Genomic DNA, 21,008 nt, shown 5'->3' with positions numbered 1-21,008 from the left:
GTGAAAAGGCAGAGCCGGGCCCAGGCCAGCTGCTTGTCCAGCCCGAGGATGAGAAAAGGAGTCCGGAGATGGACCGGGCTTGGTTCGCCTTTAATTGGCTGACCGTTAATTACGCGTGGGGATGGCCGACGCGTAAACAGCCTACACCTGGGCCCTGTGGCCGGAACAAACACGTGCATAGAAGGCCGGTATTAACCTCCGGTTTACATTGAGGAAACAGAGTCCTAAACACGTTCAGTCACTGCCTGATAGCACACAGTGGCGAGCCCTGACTTACACCCTGGTCAGGCCGGCGCCGTGTGTGTTTTCACCAGCAGAAGGGACTGTCAGGGAGCGGCTGAGGGGACCAGAGTTGGGAAGGGCCTGGATAATTATATCGGAAAAAAAGAAAAAAAAGCAACAACATGCCGAGCGCATGACCCTGGCAGAAGCAGCGTGGAAACAGAAGTCACTGGCAGATTATTTCCGTCATGATGAGATCTTGCCATGTGGGAAAAAAAAAGAAGGGAGAGAGAAAGAAAGAGAGCGAGAAAGAAAGAAAGCCAGAAAGAGAAAGAAAGAAAAGATGATTTGTGGCACTGTGGGCCTCCCTCCGCCAGCTTCTCTAGCTTTTGCACTGGGCTCTGTCTGGCTGTGCGTTACAGGGAGGCTTGGCAACTTTGTGGTGAGATTGCTGACCAAGAGCAGGTCAGATGCAAAATCCTGCAGATCAAAAAGTGTCCCCCTGGCTATCCGAACGGAAGAATATGGATTCCAGAGACTATGTACTTACTGTTTATCCTTGGCAAAAGAGACTGTTAAAAGGATGATGTGTGGACCCTGAAAAGGGGAAGTGGAGATCAAGCATGAAGTCCTTAAGAAGTCTTCTTAAAAAAAAAAATGATGTGTTTCGAGTTTAAACTACTTTTATTATTTATTATTTTTTTTGAGACAGGGTCTTTGTTGCCCAGGCTGGAAAGCAGGTGATGTGGTCTCAGCTCACTGCAGTCTCGATCTCCTGGGACCAAGCAGTCCTACTTCCACCTCACTAGTAGCTGGGACCACAGAGATGAGCCACCAAGCCTGGATAATTTATTTTTTTGTAGTGACAGATCTCCTTATGTTGTCCAGGCTGGTCTTGAACTCCTGGCCTCAAGCAGTCCTCTGGCCTCAGACTCAAAGTACTGGGATTACAGGTGTGAGCCATTGTGCCTGGCCTCAAGGAATCCTCTTAAATTCTTTTTTGGGAGGCAGATGTGAGCAATCCTATAGACTTACAAATGCTGTACCCTTGGATTTTTAGCAGCTTGCCCAAGTCATAAGATGTCCTGTGGACACACTGGAGAATGTATGGGTACAGATAACTATATTTTGAAAACTTGTGGCCGGGCGAGGTGACTGACGCCTGTAATCCCAGCACTTTGGGAGCCCGAGGCAGGCAGATCACCTGAGGTTAGGAGTTCAAGACCAGCCTGGCCAACATGGTGAAACCCCATCTCTACTAAAAATACAAAAAGTAGCCGGCCATGCTGGCGGGTGCCTGTAGTCCCAGCTACTTGGGAGGCTGAGGCCGGAGAATCACTTGAACCCAGGAGGCAGAGGTTGCAGTGAGCTGAGATCGTGCCATTGCACTCCAGCCTGGGCAACAGAGCAAAACTGTCTCAAAAAACAAACAAACAAACAAACAAACTTGTTTAATATCTATTTCATTGAATTGTGTGTACACGCACACACACACACACGTTTATTTGTAAATATTACAAATTGACAAAGTTTCATACATTTTGTTGTATAATTTTAACATCATCCCAGGAAACAATCCACTTTGCTTACAGTTTTGGAACTTTAAAATCTTTAAATACCAACTGTATTTGAAACACTGAAAATGAAAAAAGACACAAGAATGAAAACTGAAAACATCAGGTAATTAAAACCAACATGAGAAAAACTTAAACATTTCCTTAGTCTCTGATAATTTCTGCTAAAAATATCGAGTAGATTGGCTATATTAATTTTCCTCTCCTCATCAAACAAGCACACAGTTATCTGATTGCATTGGTTAAAAGAAATCAAATAAATTTGATGACCATACATTATTTAAATTGGCATTAAACTGAATTTCTTTAAACCCACTTAGCAGATGAGAGGGGGCACGGTGGCTCACGCCTGTAATCGCAGCTATTTGGGAGGCTGAGGTGGAGGATCACCTGAGCCTGGGAGGTTGAGGCTGCAGTGAGCCATGGTTGTGCCACTGCACTCCAGCCTGGGTGACAGGGAGGCCCTGTCTCAAAAAATAAAAATAAAAGATACCTGTAATCCCAGCACTTTGGGAGTCTGAGGTGGGCAGATCACGAGGTCAAGAGATTGAGACCATCCTTGCCAACATGGTGAAACCCTGTCTCTACTAAAAATACAAAAATTAAGCTGGACGTGGTGGTGCACGCGTGTAATCCCAGCTACTCCAGAAGCTGAGGCAGGAGAATTGCTGGAACCCAGGAGGCAGAGGTTGCAGTGAGCCAAGATTGCCACACCGCACTCCAGCCTGGTAACAGAGCGAGACTCCATCTCAAAAACAAAAATAAAAATTGAAAAATAAAAAAAAAACACTTAGGAGATGAAATTGAACCATATATTTGTTAATTTCCATGTCCATTTTGATGTTTGTTCTTCTTGATTTTGGTTTCTAAAAAAAAGGTGGGTGAAGCCGGGCGCGGTGGCTCAAGCCTGTAATCCCAGCACTTTGGGAGGCCGAGGCGGGTGGATCACGAGGTCAAGAGATCGAGACCATCCTGGTCAACATGGTGAAACCCCGTCTCTACTAAAAGTGCAAAAAATTAGCTGGGCATGGTGGCACGTGCCTGTAATCCCAGCTACTCAGGAGGCTGAGGCAGGAGAATTGCCTGAGCCCAGGAGGCGGAGGTTGCGGTGAGCCGAGATCGCGCCATTGCACTCCAGCCTGGGTAACAAGGGCGAAACTCCGTCTCAAAAAAAAAAAAAAAAGGGGGTGGGGAAATGGTGACACAAAGCCAGATGGAATTACTTGAAATGTTTGTCAAGTAATTAAACATTGTAAATGAATTTTCCTTGGTAAGTAACACATCTTTTTTTTTTTTTTTTTTTTTTTTTTTGAGATGGAGTCTCGCTCTTGTCACCAGGCTGAGTGCAGTGGTGCAATCTCTGCTTACTGCAACCTCAGTCTCCCAGGTTCAAGTGATTCTCCTGCCTTAGCCTCCTGAGTAGCTGGGACTACAGGCGCGCCACCACACCCAGCTAATATTTGTATTTTTAGTAGAGACGGAGTTTCACCATGTTGGCTAGGATGGTCTCTATCTCTCTCTCTTTTTTTTTTTTTTTACTCATTCTTTCAAGCAAGAGAATCTTTTTTTTTTTTTTTTTGGATCCACCCGCCTTGGCCTCCCCAAGTGCTGGGGTTACAGGCATGAGCCACCGAGGCTGCCCCATATCCTGTATTTTAAAAGTTGAATTGGGGCCGGGCACGGTGGCTCATGCCTGTAATTCTAGCACTTTGGGAGGCCGAGGTGGGCGGATCATGAGGTCAAGAGATCGAGACCATCCTGGTCAACATGGTGAAACCCCGTCTCTACTAAAAATACAAAAAATTAGCTGGGCATGGCGGCACGTGCCTGTAATCCCAGCTACTCAGGAGGCTGAGGCAGGAGAATTGCCTGAACCCAGGAGGTGGAGGTTGCGGTGAGCTGAGATCGCGCCATTGCACTCCAGCCTGGGTAACAAGAGTGAAACTCCATCTCAAAAAAAAAAAAAAAAAAAAAAAAAAAAAGTTGAATTGGAAAAACACTGACTTAAAAGATGCATTTTTTTCCATGAATTGTGTGAGTAAAATAAAACTAAATTCATAAAGCATAAACATGGCAGTAGTTCTCATTTTGCTCACAGTTCTAAAAATGCAAATTCTCCTTAACTTCTTAGAGTATGACAGATCTTCAGTTGGCAATCTCTCCATGCTTACATAAGAAGCCAGAATTGATCATATGATTTTTCAGTGCTTTCCCTAAAATCCGTGATTGTTATTAGATTCTGTTTTTCCTTATCTCTCAAAGGAAATATAGCAGCAAATTACTCCCATATTTTAAGCTCTAAATTCAAGAAAAACTGAGTTTACTGCCAACCATTAGAAACAGCCAGTTATTTGTTAAGGTACTCATCATTACAGTAGGCTCAGAGTGCTAACACATGGATAATAACTATAGTTATAAAACAATGCAAATGAAAATGAGTTTAAAGAACCCTGATCAAATGAAGTATTTAACTCTTCAGTTTAAAAATTGTAGAAGGTATGTACTAAAAAGCAGTAGTAATATATAATAATTCAATAACAATTATTGGAGGAATAAGTGAGTGAATCAAATTAACTAGAAATTATTTTATTTTGATATATTAGTTTTCTTTCTTTTTCTTTCTCTCTCTCTCTCTCTTTCTTTTTTTTGAGACAGAGTTGTGCTCTGTTGCCTGTCCTGAAGTGCAGTGGCAAGATCTCGGCTCACTGCAACCTCTGCCTCCCTGCCATAGCCTCCCAAGTAGCTGGGATTACAGGTGCAAGCCACCACACTGGGCTAATTTTTCATATTTTTAGTAGAGATGGGGTTTCACCATGTTGGCCAGGCTGGTCTCAAACTCCTGGCCTCAAGTGATCCACCCACCTCAGCTTCCCAAAGTGCTGGGATTACAGGTGTTAGCCACCACACCAAGCCTAGTTTTCTCTCTATTTTTTTTTTGAGACAGAGTTTTGCTTTTGTCGCCCATGCTGGAGTGCAATGGCATGATCTTGGCTCATTGCAACCTCTGCCTCCCAGGTTCAAGGGATTCTCCTACCTCAGGCTCCCGAGTAGCTGGGATTACAGATGCCTGCCACCACACCCAGCTAATTTTTGTATTTTTAGTAGAGACAGGGTTTCACCATTTTGGTCGGGCTGGTCTCGAACTCCTGACCTCAGGTGATGCACCCACCTTGGCCTCCCAAAGTGCTGGGATTACAGGTGTGGGCCACTGCGTCCGACCCTAGTTTTCTGACTTAGACAAATATTTATAACATACTTTTAGTTTTTACTTCATGTAAGACAAAGTAGAAAACTAAATATTTACACTTACCCCAAATACAGCACTGACTATGCCACAGGTAACCTGGTGAAAAATATTAAATCCTATATATAGGCCATAGTATTGAACACATGCTTATATTAACAGTCTTAAGAAAGACATATATTTATAGAAGTTAAGCCGCACATAGTTTTGTTATTTTATTTTTAGAGATAGGGTCTCACTCTGTTGCCCAGGCTAGAGTGCAGTGGTGTGATCATAGCTCATTGCAGCCTTGAACTCCTGGACTCAAGCAGTCCTCCCACCTCACCCTCCTGAGTAGTTGGGATTAACCAAGGCACAAACCATGCCATAGCTACTATGTGTAGTGCCTGGCTACATATAGTTTTATAAAGAAGAAAAAGTCAGAAAAAGTATTTACGTAATAACATTCTCAAATTCTTTGTTTGCCAGATATCTTATTTGGTCACTTAGGGTACAGTTTTAAACTAGTAAACAATTATACTATAAAAGAATTAAACAAAATTATAACATGGCACAAACTGCCTAAGGAAGATAATGCCAAAAATCTAAAAAGTGATATCAGTTCTTCTAATTAACATTTAAGATACTAAATGGAATTAATGATCCAAGACAACCTTTGAAATTATTTATGCTAAAAACTCTCAATAAACTAGGTATCGATGGATCATATCTCAAAATAATAAAGAGTTATTTATGACAAACCCACAGCCAATATCATACTGAATGGGCAAAAACTGGAAGCATTCCCTTTGAAAACTGGCACAAGACAAGGATGCCCTCTCTCACCACTCCTATTCAAAACTGTATTGGAAGTTCTGGCTAGGGCCATCAGGTAAGAGAAAGAAATAAAGGGTATTCAAATAGGAAGAGAGGACGTCAAATTGTTCCTGTTTGTAGATGACATGATTGTATATTTGGAAAACCCCATTGTCTCAGCCCAAAATCTCCTTAAGCTGATAAGCAACTTCAGCAAAGTCTCAGGATGCAAAATGTGCAAAACAATACAATGTGCAAAAATCACAAGCATTCCTAAACACCAATAATAGACAGAGAGACAAATCATGAGTGAACTCCCATTCACAACTGCTACAAAGAGAATAAAATACCTAGGAATACAACTAACAAGGGATGTGAAGGACCTCTTCAAGGAGAACTACAAACTACTGCTCCAGGAAATAAGAAAGGACACAAACAGATGGAGAAACATTCCATGCTCATGGTTAGGAAGAATCAATATTGTGAAAATGGCCACACTGCCCACATTAATTTATAGATTCAATGCTATCCCCATCAAGCTACCAATGACTTTCTTCATAAAATTGGAAAAAACCACCTTAAACTTCATATGGAACCAAAAAAGAGCCTGATTAGCCAAGACAATCCTAAGCAAAACAAAAAACAAAGCTGGAGGCATGCTACCTGACTTCAAACTATATTACAAGGTTACTGTAATCAAAACAGAATGGTAGCCTGGGCACGGTGGCTCATGCCTGTAATCCCAGCACTTTGGGAGGCCGAGGTGGGTGGATCACGAGGTCAGGAGTTCAAGACTCAGCCTGGCTAAGATGGTGAAAACCTGTCTCTACTAAAAATACAGAAATTAGCTGGGCACGGTGGCTCACACCTGTAATCCCGGCACTTTGGGAGGCTGAGGTGGGTGGATCATGAAGTCAAGAGATTGAGACCATCCTGGTCAACATGGTGAAACTCTGTCTCTACTAAAAATACAAAAAATCAGCTGAGCATGGTGGCATGTGCCTGTGGTCCCACCTACTTGGGAGGCTGAGGCAGGAAAATTGCTTGAACCCAGGAGGCAGAGGTTGCAGTGAGCCAAGATCTCCCCATTGCACTCCAGCCTGGATAACAAGAGCAAAACTCCATCTCAAAAAACAAAACAAAACAAAAAAACCCCAGAAATTAGCCAGGCATGGTGGCAGGCACCTGTAATCCCAGCCACTTGGGAAACTGAGGCAGAGAATTGCTTGAACCCAGGTGGTGGAGGTTGCAGTAAGCTGAGATTGCACCACTGCACTCCAGCCTGGGCAACAGAGCAAGACTGTTTCAAAAACAAACAAACAAACAAACAAGCCACAGCATGGTATTGGTACCAAAAAACAAAAACAGAGACATAGACCAATGGAACAGAACAGAGGCCTCAGAAAGCAAGCCACACAACTACAACCATCTGATCTTTGACAAACCTGACAAAAACAAGCAATGGGAAAAGGATTCCCTATTTAATAAATCGTGTTGGGAAAACTAGCTAGCCATATGCAGAAAGCTGAAACTGGATCCCTTCCTTATACCTTATACAAAAATTAACTCTAGATGGATTAAAGATTTAAACATGAGACCTAACACCACAAAAACTCTAGAAGAAAACCTAGGCAATACCATTCAGGACATGGGCATGGGCAAGGACTTCATGACTAAAACACCAAAAGCAATGGCAACAAAGGCCAAAATAGACAAATGGGATCTAATTAAACTTAAGAGCTTCTGCACAGCAAAAGAAACTATCAATAGAGTGAATTGGCAACCAACAGAATGGGGAAAAATTTTTGCAATCTACCCATCTGACAAAGGGCTAATGTCCAGAATCTACAGAGAACTTAAACAAATTTACAAGAAAAAAACAACCCCATCAAAAAGTGGACAAAGGATATGAACAGACATTTTTCAAAGAAGACATTTATGCAGCCAAAAAACATATGAAAAAAAGCTAATCATCACTGGTCATTAGAGAAATGCAAATCAAAACCACATTGAGATACCACCTCATGTCAGTTAGAATGGCCATCATTAAAAAATCATGGCCGGGCATGGTGTCTCACGCCTGTAATCCCAGCACTTTGGGAGGCTGAGGTGGGCAGATCATGAGATCAGGAGTTCAAGACCAGACTGGCCAACATGGTGAAACTCGTCTCTAGTAAAATATACAAAAATTAGCTGGGTATGGTAGCTTGTGCCTGTAATCCCAGCTACTTGGGAGGCTGAGGTAGGAGAATTGCTTGAACAGGGACCTGGGAGGCAGAGGTTGCAGTGAGCTGAGATTGCGCCACTGCATTCCAGCCTGGGCCACAGGGTGAGACTCCATATATATTAAAAAAAAAAAAAATCAGGAGACAATAGATGCTGGAGAGGATATGGAGAAATAGGAATGCTTTTACACTGTTGGTGGGAGTGTAAATTAATTCAACCATTGTGGAAGACAGTGTGGAAATTCCTCAAGGATCTAGACATAGAAATACCATTTGACCCAGCAATCCTATTACTGGGTATATACCTAAATGATTATAAATCATTCTGTTATAAAGACACATGCACATGTATATTTATTGTGGCACTGTTCACAATAGCAAAGATTGGAAGCAACCCAAATGCCCATCGATGATAGGCTAGATAAAGAAAATGTGGCACATATACACCATAGAATACTATGCAGCCATAAAAAAAGATGAGTTCATGTCATTTGCAGGGACATGGATGAAACTGGAAACCATCATTCTCAGCAAACTGACACAAGAACAGAAAACCAAACATTGCATGTTCTCACTCATAAGTGGGTGTTGAACAATGAGAACACATGGACACAGGAAGGGGAACATCAAACACCAGGGCCTGGGGGGTGAGTGGGGAGGGGAGGAATAGCATGGGGTGGGAGGATTGGAGAGGGACAGCATTAGGAGAAATACCTAATGTAGGTGACAGGGCAATGGATGCAGCAAACCACCACCGCGGCACATGTATACCTATGTGACAAACCTGCACGACCTGCACATGTACCTCAGAACTTAAAGTATAATAAATAAATTTTTAAAAAATTTAGGGAGTAGACTGGGGGTGGTGGCTACTGCCTAGATGGGTAGATTACCTGAGGCCAGGACTGGAGTGCAGTGGCGCCATCTTGGCTTACTGCAACCTCTGCCTCCCGGGTAGAAGCAATTCTCTTGCCTCAGCTTTCCAAGAGCTGGGACTACAGGCACATGCCACAAGTGCCCAGCTAATATTTGTATTTTTAGTAGAGATGGGGTTTCATCATGTTGGCCAGGATGGTCTCAATCTCTTGACCTTGTGATCCACCTGCCTCGGCCTCCCAAAATGCTGGGATTACAGGTGTGAGCCACCACTCTTGGCCACCTCGTGTCTTTATCCTGGAGTCAAATCATAGAAACTGCAGGTTAGTAAGAGAACCTTGAAAAAGATTGTTTGGAATATTGAAAATCATGTGTTTTGGGGAAGGAGAGAATTAACAACCTTTCTTTGTCTTAAAAAACTTTACATTTTATGAGATTACAATTTGAATGAAGCAGCTCCTAAAGTAGTCATTATTGGGATCAGGGAAGTTGAGCACAGGAGCAAACTACTGTTTGTCTTCTGAACTCCTTCACAACGCTCAGCTGAAGAAATTCCCACTTAAAAGAGCTGCTGGAGACATTTCTATTTTAGAAAGGTAGTATGAATAAGTTTTTCTACATATTAACTATAATTTATGGCAATTTGTGAAATGTTTTTACATCTTTAAAAGTAAGAGTCTATATCTCAACCCACAAAGCAGCAGGCACTGCTAGGGGTCTTAGGCTAACATCTGCCACCCCATCAGTCTGCACGGCCGGTAAGCAGGTGTGGAGAGTTCACCGGTCAGCAGCACCATGGAATCAACTGTCCAGCCTTTCTGCCATTAATTACCAAAGATGTGGTCTTTTTCCTGATATTCTACTCCCACTGGAGACTTTTTATGAAGACCTTGTTCCTGTAAACACATTTGGGGTACCATACACCACAGGGTGCGGGGGTGGAAAACTGGAGTCAGGAAGCAAGAAGAGTGCACTCGCTTCCCCTTCTTGCTTTTCTGGAACCCAGGCTTATCCAGCGTGAAACTGAAGGTGAACCCAACCATCTGTGTCTGCAGGGAGACTATTCCCATGGACCACACACCACCTGACAACATGGGCCTCTTGCGGAGAGTCCTCTGCCTCTGGCATCTTCACCCTGGCTGCAATTCTGGCTCAGGAGACCAGCAAAGCTTCTGGGGCAGAAGTTGTCACAATAACTGTATTAGCGTCCTGAACCTGGAAACCATCATTCTCAGCAAACTGACACAAGAGCAGAAAATGAAACACCGCATGTTCTCACTCATAGGCGGGTGTTGAACAATGAGAACACATGGACACGGGGAGGGGAGCACTACACACTGGGGTCCGTTGGGGGGAAATGGGGGAGGGACGGGGGGTGGGGAGAGATAGCACGGGGAGAAATGACAGATATAGGTGAGGGGAAGGAAGGCAGCAAATCCCACTGCCATGTGTGTACCTATGCAACAATCTTGCATGTTCTTCACATGTACCCCAAAACCTAAAATGAAGTAAAAAAATAAAATAAAATAAAATAAAAAGAAGAGCAGCCGACTCCTCTAGGGCAGGCAACCCCTCCTCAGGGGGAAGAGCCACTTCAGGAGGATGCATCTCCTCAGAGCTTTGCAGGGATGTTTCTTCTTGGTCCACCGTTGACTTTTGGTGGACCAAGAAGAAATGATTTCTGGATTCTGGCTTCTTGCTGTGCTAAGAAAATCCTTTTGATTTGGGTAGGCAAAGGCACACAGAAGCTTATTTCTGGCACCAAAGGCCTGTATGCCTCTGCCTTTAATTATTGGCACCAGGCCCGCAGAACGTCCCAGTGAATCCAGTTAATAGGTGGCAGTTTAGAGGCTAATGAAGGGATTGGTTTCTTATTCTGAGGTTTGGGGGTTGTCCCTGTACTCTGCCTCCTTCTTTGGGCAGAGTGCTTTTTCGCCTTTAGGAGATATTTTTCCTTTGGTTCCCTTTGCTGATGTTCCTGGCAAAGCAATTGTGTTTGATTAGAAGCCTGCTGATCCTTTTCCCTCGACTTCTCTTTGGAGGTCTACTCTTTGCCTTTTGCCTTCTCCATACTCAGAGGAGAAGTGAAACTTGGTCCAAAAATTCTTAAATCAGGCCGGGCGCGGTGGCTCAAGCCTGTAATCCCAGCACTTTGGGAGGCCGAGGCGGGTGGATCACGAGGTCGAGAGATCGAGACCATCCTGGTCAACACGGTGAAACCCCGTCTCTACTAAAAATACAAAAAAAAAATTAGCTGGGCATGGTGGCGCGTGCCTATAATCCCAGCTACTCAGGAGGCTGAGGCAGGAGAATTGCCTGAACCCAGGAGGCGGAGGTTGCGGTGAGCCGAGATCGCGCCATTGCACTCCAGTCTGGGTAACAAGAGCGAAACTCCGTCTAAAAAAAAAAAAAAAAAAAAAATTCTTAAATCAGAGTGAAGGTATGCAGTAATAGTTGCTACCAAGATGGAAACAAATTCTATTTTTCCATAAAGAGTCTATGAAAAGAAGCTGGGCACAGTGGCTCACACCTATAGTCCCAGGTACTGAGGAGGCTGAGACAGGAATATCACTTGAGCCCAGGAGGTTGAGTTCAGCCTGGACAACGTAGTGAGACCTCACATCTCTAAAAAAGTTTTTAAAGATTCTGTGAAAAGAAAAACCCAAAGTGAGCAGCAGACCTACATATAAACATTGTTTAAAAAATACGTTTGCCAAAAAATGGAAATAACCCAAACATCCATCAGTTGATGAATGGATATATGTTAATAAAATGTGGTATATCCAAACAATGGAACATTATTTAGTAATGAAAAGGAATGAAGTACTGATCCATGCTACACCATGGATGAACCTTGAAAAGATTATGCTACATAAAAGAAGCCAGTCATGGAAGACCACACATTGTATGCTTCCATTTATATAAAATGTCCAGAACAGGCAAATACATAAAGACAGAAGGCAGGGCTTCAGGGAATGGGGAGGTTGGGTCCTGACAGCTAATGGGTATGAGGGCTTGTTTGCGGGGCAATGAAAATGATCTAAAATTGATTGTGGTGATGGTTGCACAACTGTGTGAATAAACTATAAGCTATTGAATTGTATACTTTGAATGGATGAATTGTATGCTATATAAATTATATTTCAATAAAACTGTTAACAAAAATGGTGGGGGGCGGGGAGTGGAAATGGCTGGGCATGGTGGCTCATGCCTGTAATCCCAATGCTTTGGGAGGGCAAGGCAGGAGGATCACTGGAGCCCAGGACTCAGAAACCAGCCTGGGCAACATAGGGAGACCCCATCTCTACAAACAATTTTTAAAAATTTAGCTGGGCATGGTGGTGCATGTCTGTGGTCCCAACTACTCAGGAGGGTGAGGTGCGAGGATCACCTGAACTACTCAGGAGGCTGAGCCTGAGAGGTTGAGGCTGCAGTGAGCTGTGATCGCATCACTGCACTCAGCCTGGGCAACAGAACAAGACTCTGTCTCAAAAAAATAAAAGGAAAAAACCCAAAATGCAAATTGGGACATTTTAGCATTCTCTTTCTCTCTCTCTCTCTCTTTTTTTTTCTGAGACAGTGTCTTGCTCGTTGCCCAGGCTAGGGTGCAGTGGAACAATCTTGGCTCACTGCAACCTCCACCTCCAAGGTTCAAGAGATTCTCCTGCCTCAGCCTCCCGAATAGCTGGGAATACAGGCACCCACCACCACATCAGCTAATTTTTGTATTTTTAGTAGAGGCAGGGTTTCACCATATTGGCTAGGCTGGTCTAAAACTGTTGACCTCAAATGATCCACCCACCTCAGCCTCCCAAAGTGCTGGGATCACAGGTGTGAGCCACCACACCTGGCCCATTTTAGCATTCTCTTAAGGATGGCTTTGCCTTTTGAATAAATTCTAAATGGGTTAAAAAGCAAAAAGAAACAGGAATGTTTTCCATGTCTTCCATGAGATGTCAGTGAATCTTCATAGTTCATAGTCTGAGTTGAGACCTTCTAAAACAAGTTTAAGTTATGCTGATTTGCATATCTTAGACCAGGTTTAACTGACATAATTTATAAATATCCCCAGGAATTTTTAATGTTCCATCATATAATTTCTCAGTACTGGATGTTTATTGTTTTATACTTTTGCTACTTTAAATACCAGAAAGCCTTTTCACAGGAAGAATAAAATGTCCATTGTCCTCCAGAGTGTAGGTAACAAAATATAAAATTAAACCAGATATATGTTTGACAAACTAAAACCTAAAATCACCATAATATTCATAATGACATTATGTTAACAGTTATCATAAAGTCTATAAAGTTTATCCTTAGACTTATTTTTAAAATGCAGTTTGTCTCAAGGCAAAAAAATATAGTGAGTGCTTTTTGCTAAAAAGCTCTTTGTTGAATTAGGATATAATGATCAAGACTCCAGACAATACTAAATGTTTCCCAAACTACAACACAACACACTTTGAACATAATTTAAGTCTAAGTTATTCTGCACCAGCAGGATTCTTTTTAGTGACTGGCAGTATAAAGCCAACTTTAAGAAAAAAGACACAGATTGTGCATAACAAGTTATGTGACAAAATTATTGCAAATGAAGATTAGCAGAGAGAAGTGAGGAAGGTGACCATCTCTTCATTCTGATAAGATGCCATCTCTAAACATAACATTCTTTTCAAGAAGTGGAACTTAAGATTTAGGTAAAGAACACTGAAAAAACTAGCCTCAATATGAATATCTAGTGTTAAAGCAACTTCCTAGAATGAATAAAGTTAAGAACATATATAGTTTCCTTCTGGAACGAAGAGTTTTCAAAGGCTTTCTTTTCTGCAAAGTGTGTGTGTGACTGTTTTCCTACAAACTCATTTAATTCAGAACTAAACAGAATTACAAGCACAGCTCAATAGGAACCCAGTATGTTTCTGTTGTAGCAACATATAAAATTTCTGTAATGTTGTTGAATCTGTGGTTGCTTCCACAATGACCATTTCAAATGACTCTGTTCTGTCATCTGCTCAAAGCAGGAAGTCAAATCAGGTATTCCTTTTTCATCAGAAGCATCACCACACTTTCCATCTGCGTTGATGAGAAGGTACAGCATGGTGACATGCCACAGAAATCCTGCAAACCCACTTTGTTCCTTAATACTTGCAATGTTTTATGAGCATCCATATGACACAAGCAAAGTCCCCGTGTGGTTTTATTTTATCAAATGGAAAAGATTTCTCTCATCCCACCATTCAACATTGTAAGCACATATAAAGCAACTTCATGTGAATGTGAATTACTTCATGGATCATAACTCCAAGATGTAATAATAATATAGCAAAAATAACAACCCTGAAATATGTCTGACAGCTTTTGAGATCTTGTACCTTTGGAAAGTAAAAGAAATGGGGATATGACTTCTGGGAACAACTTCTGGATAACGTCTAATATGCTGAGGAGCTCTACTCTGATGGACTGGATTCACTGATGAGGGGAGCTATGAAAACAGGCAATATGCAATTCTTGTTTGGAATGCTGCTGCAAGTCACAGGTTCCAAATCAAGAAGGCTTTCACAGTGTAAGATATTGAGAAGAAGATCACAGTTGGGTTGTTTTGGTTGTGTAACCACATCATTAAGACACAGACACAGTGTTGTGCTTCTCAGAGTAAGTGCCTGAACAAAATTTCTCTATATTCTGTACTTTTTCACCAATGTTTTGAACCTTTTCTAGGTCTTTAAAAAAGTTGTCCAGACATTCACGTGAAAATGTGCCAACTTTTGCTGAAAGATTTCCCATCATTAAACTGGGCATGGTGGCAAGCACCTATAATCCCAATGACTTGGGAGGCTAAGGTGGGAGGATCACTTGAGTCCAGAAATTCAAGACCAGCCTGGCAACAATGTGAGACCTACTTGAGAGGCTGCGGCAGGAAAATTGCTTGGGCCCAAGAGTTTGGGGGCTGCGGTAAACCATGATCACACCACTGCACTCCAGCCTGGGTAACAGTGAGACTTTGTCTTAAAAAGAAAAAAATCTGTTTACAGATTTAACGTTGTACCATGATGAATGAAGTTGATTAAAATTAATTAATTACTTATTTAATGAAAGCAACTATATTAAGTAAAGGAATAAAGAATGGCTATTACAGCTGGGCACAGTGGCTCACACTTGTAATCCCAGCACTTTGGAGGCAGAGGTGGGTGGATCACTTGAGGTCAGAAGACCAGCCTGGCCAACATGGTGAAACTGCGTCTCTACTAAAAATACAAAAATTAGCCAGGTGTGGTGGTGTGTACCTGTAATCCCTGCTACTCAGGAAGCTGAGGCAGGAGAATAGTTTGAACCCGGGAGGTAGAGGTTGCAGTGGGCAACGATCATGCTACTGCACTCCAGACTGGTCGACAGAGTGAGACTCTGTCTCAAAAATGAAACAAAACAACAGCCAAAAAATAAACAACAACAAAAAAGAATGGCTATTCCACAAGCAGAGCAGCCTGATCCAAATGTATTAATTATATGGGCAAAGCCAAAACGGCTATACATGAAAACATTCTTAAGCAAGCCTAAGTCTATCCTAAGAGCATTTGCAAGCTCTGCAACATTAGTATGTCACCTATTGAAAGAAACAATGGTTAGGCGCCGTGGCTCACATTTGTAATCCTAGCATTTTGGGAGGCAGAGGTGGGTAAGTCACTTGAAGTTAGGAGTTAGAGACCAGCCTGGCCATCAGGATGAAACCAAATCTCTACTAAAAATACAAAAATTAGTGGGGCATGGTGGTGGGTGCCTGTAATCCCAGCTACTGAGGAGGCCGAGGCAGGAGAATCACTTGAACTCGGGAGTTGGAAGTTGCAGTGAGCCGAGATCATGCCACTGTACACAGCCTGGTGACAAAAGAAAGGAAGGAAGGGAGGGAAGAAGGAAGGAAGGAAGAAAGGAAGGAAGGAAGGAAGGAAGGAAGGAAGGAAGGAAGGAAGGAAGGAAGGAAGGAAGGAAAGAAGGAGATCTTACATAGTTTCAAGTAATCATCTAACCACCTTGTACTCAATTATTATAAACCTTCAAGAGAATAAAATTTATGTCAGATCTTATTGATAGCATATTTCTCAGGCAAAGTGCATATCTTCATGTCATTTTTGTGATCTGACCAGCCTACATCATCCACAATGTGTCTATGGCAGTTTCTACTGACAACATTGATGAGAGATGATCAATAGGTGACCACTGGTCAAATGCCGAAAAGGAAAACTTTTGGCAATCTACACTGACTCATAACATCAATGTACTGGTATCTTTTTATGCCAGGAAACCTTAGAAAATCAGCTTCCGTAAAACTGAGCAATGAATTATAACTTTTCTCGTTGTTGAGAATGTCCTCCAAAATCCTGGTGTGACTTGAAAATGGTGTTATCCACAGGCCCTCTATTGTAATATCCGATAAGTGGTGAAGGTACAGCATGAGATGCTCTCAACTGTAATAGTACCTCATAGTAGTTTTAGTCCTCTTTCTTAACATGTTTATTAACATCTCTGTGTCATCACTGATTGTGGATATGTAGAGAACAACATGCTTTGCATACTTCTCCTGTGAATTTCCAAGGCCCTGTCACATATTGGCTGGTGGCTTGCCCTGCGGGTGGTTGTGCTGGATGTGGAACACTGTGTCTATGGTTCAAAGGCCTGTGGTGAGCCCACAGGAAGCCTGGCACATTACACTTTAGAATGTTCGGGCAGCACCATGGTAAGAGCTCCCAACAGCTATGCATGGCATAGAACAGAGAACAGTGTCAGGGGTGCATCAGCAGTTCCAAGTTTCTTCATTAATCCACACTTTAGGGGAAAAAGACTTTCAAGATTATCTTTTTAATAAATAGCTCTCCAGGCCCACTAACCTTCCTTCATATGTGACCATTCTTCGAACTTCACTGAAATGATTGTAGAATCTCTTTTACTTCTCTTCATTTCAAAATGTTTGCTGTTATGATTCTCTCTCTTTTTTATTAGATTGGCTCTCATTCTTTTGCCCAGGCTGGAGTACAGTGGCACAAACATGGCTCGCTGCAGCCTCGACCTCCTGGGCTCAAGTAATCCTCTTGTTTCAACCTTCCAAGTAGCTGGGACCACAAATGTGCACTACCATGCTCGGCTAATTTTTAATTTTCTTTTTGGTAAAATTGGGTTTCACCATGTTGCCTAGGCTGCTCTTGAACTCAAGCTATCCACCCACCTTGGCCTCCCGAAGTGCTGGGACTACAGGTATGAGCCACCTTGCCTGGCCATCACTCTCTTTTATTTCTAAGTTTCTCATATTCCTTTCAGAGTAATCTCTCCTACTTTTACCCATTATTCTATCCCCTGCTGTTTGCTCCAGGACCTTGCTTTTGTGGTCTGTTCCCTATTCTTCAGTCTTTCTTTCCACTGCATGTGTGTAAATTGAAATGAACCATCCTTAGGGCTTGCCCACCTCTTCCACAAGGTCTATTTTTACTCCTTCCTCTCTGCCAAACTTTCCAAACAAGTGGCTGTCCTCTGACTGCTTAGCCTCTGGTACAGCTGTTACATATTTGATGAACGGACTAATGAATGGTCTCACATTCATCTCCTCATTCACTTCACTCCAGTCACACAGGCCTTCTTTCTGTGCGTTGGATATGCCAAACTCATTCTCACCTTAGGGCCTGTGGACCACTCGTTCCCTTTGCCTGGTACACTCTTAAGATCTTTACTTGGCCAGCAAATTCTTATCATCCCTACACGCACACATACACACACACACACACACACACACACACACATTATCAATATCCATGTTTAAGTACACTTTGAAAGTAAAATTTTTAAAAAAATTTGAGACAGATTCTTGCTCTGTTACCCAGGCTGGAGTGCAGTGGTGTGGTCATGGCTCACTGCAGCCTCAACCTCCCAGGCCCAAGTGATCCTCCCACTTCAGTCTCCCAAGTAGCTGAGGCATGCACCACCGCAGCCGGCTAATTTTTGTATTTTTTGGAGAGACAGAGTTTCCCTATGTTGCTCAGGCTGGTCTCGAACTCCTGGACTAAAGCAACCCTCCCGCCTTAGCCTCCTAAAGTGCTGGGATTACAGGTATGAGCCACTGCTCTCAGCCTAAAGTAAACTTTTTCTGGAAGTAAAATACATATAAAAGAGTGCACAAATCCTGAGTATACAGCATGAGAAACTTTTATAAAGCAAACATCCCTGTATAATGAGGACACACATCAGGAAACGTTACCAACACCCAGAAGTGATCCTTTGTGTCTACCGTCAGTCACTATTCACCCAAAGAATAACCAGTATCCTGATTTTTAACACCAAATATTTGTTTTACCTGTTCTTAAACATTATATAAATGAAATTATATTGTATGTACTATTTTGTGTCTTTTATTCAACTCTATGTGAGATTCATCCAAGTTGCATAAAATTATAATTCTTAAATTTTCATTCAAAAATAGGCAGAAGCCTTAAATAGACATTTCTCCAAAGAAGACACACAGATGGCTAATAACCACATGAAAGAGCCACGACATCACTAATCATTAAACAAAACCACCATGAGAGACCACCTTACACCTGTTAGGATGCCTACTATCAAAAAAACCCAAAAATAAGTGTCGACGAGGATATGCAGAAACTGAAACACTTATACACTGCTGCTGGGAATGAGCATGTTCCAGCTGCCATGGAAGACAGGATGACGGTTCCTCAAAAATTTAAATATAGAATCACCAATACCAAGCGATTCCACTTTGCACTTTGGGTATATACGTAAAATGGAAAGTAGTGTCTTTTTTTTTTTTTTTTTTTTTCAGACAGAGTTTTACTCTGTCGCCCAGGCTGGAGCGCAGTGGCGCAATCTTGGCTCACCACAATTTCCGCCTCCTAAGTTCAAGTCATTCTTCTGCCTCAGTCTACCCAGTAGATCTTTAAGTCTGCAATCCAGCCATACTGACAGCTGGCAGTCCCTTGGATGCACCTTGAATGTTTTTATCTTGTTTCTGGGCCTTTGCATGAACAATTCCCTTTACCTACAATAACTTTCACTTAACTTTCTTTACCTGGATAATATCTGTTTGACCTTTAGGTATGTTCCTCCAAAAACCTTCCTGACCCCCAGACCAGGTCAGATGTCCCTCATCTGTGTACCTGTTCTTGGGTGCTTTGTACACACATCTATTTGTAGCTTTGATCACCCAGTATGGTGATTGATGGTCTACAGTTTGTCTTTCCTGCTCCACCATCCTCCAGCCCAGCTGAGCTCCTTGAGAACAGAACTGGTCTTGTTTACCCCAACACCTCATATAATATATGGCTTACAACGTATGTACAATGAATATTTTCATTTGTGTAGCACACTGTGGTTTTCAAAGTGCCCTGAAACAAACTCATCTACAGAGATATAATAATTTCCTTACTTAATGTACATTCCTCCTGAATAAAATATTCTTTTAAAAAATATTACCTGGCCGGGCGCGGTGGCTCAAGCCTGTAATCCCAGCACTTTGGGAGGCCGAGGCGGGTGGATCACGAGGTCAAGAGATTGAGACCATCCTGGTCAACATGGTGAAACCCTGTCTCTACTAAAATTACAAAACATTAGCTGGACATGGTGGCGCGTGCCTGTAATCCCAGCTACTTAGGAGGCTGAGGCAGGAGAATTGCCTGAACCCAGGAGGCGGAGGTTGCAGTGAGCCGAGATCGCGCCATTGCACTCCAGCCTGGGTAACAAGAGTGAAATTCTGTCTCAAAAATAAATTAAAAAAAAATAAAAAAAAATAAAAAAAATATTACCGTTACTTAGAACATTTCTGTGCAGTAAATTATCCATTATGTCACAAATAGGACTGAGTTGCTATCTCATTTTTGCCTGATACATTAGACGAGTTTGAGAAAAAGCAGGTTTCTTTTGAATCACTTGACTGGAAGTGGGTGTCCCTAGGAGTGTGGTGGGGAAATGGGTGCATGGAACTCAGAAGCTGGCCTCAGCTGACCTCCCATGAATTTACATCCCTGGTTTCCTGGAAGCATAAATTGAGGCCAGCATTCAAAATGTGTTCACACTATAGCCTGGGAGAAACTGTCTCTCAGTCTTTAGAATCACAGAAGTAAAGAGCTTTAGGTTATTTGGTTGAATCTCTGCCTTTAAGAAGTGGGGAAAGAGGCCGGGCGCAGTGGCTCATGCCTGTAATCCCAGCACTTTGGGAGGCCAAGGTGGGGTGATCACTTGAGGTCAGGAGTTCGAGACCAGCCTGGCCAACACAGAGAAATCCCATTTCTACTAAAAATACAAAAACCAGCCAGGGTGTTATGGCATGCACCTGTAGTCCCAGCTACTCAGGATGTTGAGGTAGGAGAATCACTTGAACCTGGATGGCAGATGTTGCTGTGAGCTGAGATTGAGTTAGTCTGGACAACAGAGCAAGACTTCGACTCAAAAAAAAAAAAAAAAGAAGTAGGGAAAGAGATCTAGTATTTTGCCCTAGAAACCTCACAAGACTCACCAATCTTGTTTTTCTTTCTCCAAAAGGCTGGACTTGGTGCACACCTGTAATCCCAGCACTTTGGGAGGCTGAGGTGGGCAGGTCATGAGGTCGAGATCGAGACCATCCTGGCCAACATGGTGAAATCCCGTCTCAACTAAAAATACAAAAATTAGCTGGGCAGAGTGGCACGCGTCTATAATCCTAGCTACTCAGGAGGCTGAGGCAGGAGAATTGCTTGAACCTGGGAGACAGAGACTGCAGTGAGCTGAGATTGTGCCACTGCACTCTAGCCTGGCGACAGAGCAAGACTCCTGTCCCCACCCCCACCCCACCCCACCCCCAAAAAAAAGGCTGGACTTGGTAGTTAGTAGGCTTCTGATCCCAGCCAAAATATCTCTTAGAATGTTTTATCCCCTCTGTCTCGGAATCATCACCTGAATAGTATCCTCTGAGTAGATGGCATGTTAATATTGCTATACAGAAATTCATGGAAGACATAGCTCCTGGACCTAGAAACTTACAAACTGAGACTAGGAGTTTGAGAGTGATTTGCACGTCAGTCAAGTCAAAAGAAAGAAACTTTT

The 21,008-nt window shown here is 42.6% G+C and overlaps 1 pseudogene; it reads right to left on the bottom strand.

Moving 5' to 3' along the window:
- Nucleotides 1-3,513: 3,513 nt before the first annotated feature.
- On the bottom strand, nucleotides 3,514-20,736 carry LOC101039870 (developmental pluripotency-associated protein 4-like; annotated as a pseudogene).
- Nucleotides 20,737-21,008: the final 272 nt, after the last annotated feature.

The sequence above is a fragment of the Saimiri boliviensis genome, chromosome 6 (genome assembly GCF_048565385.1).
Source record: "Saimiri boliviensis isolate mSaiBol1 chromosome 6, mSaiBol1.pri, whole genome shotgun sequence".
Taxonomy (NCBI): Eukaryota; Metazoa; Chordata; class Mammalia; order Primates; family Cebidae; genus Saimiri; species Saimiri boliviensis.
This window is presented reverse-complemented; position numbering and strand designations above follow the sequence as displayed.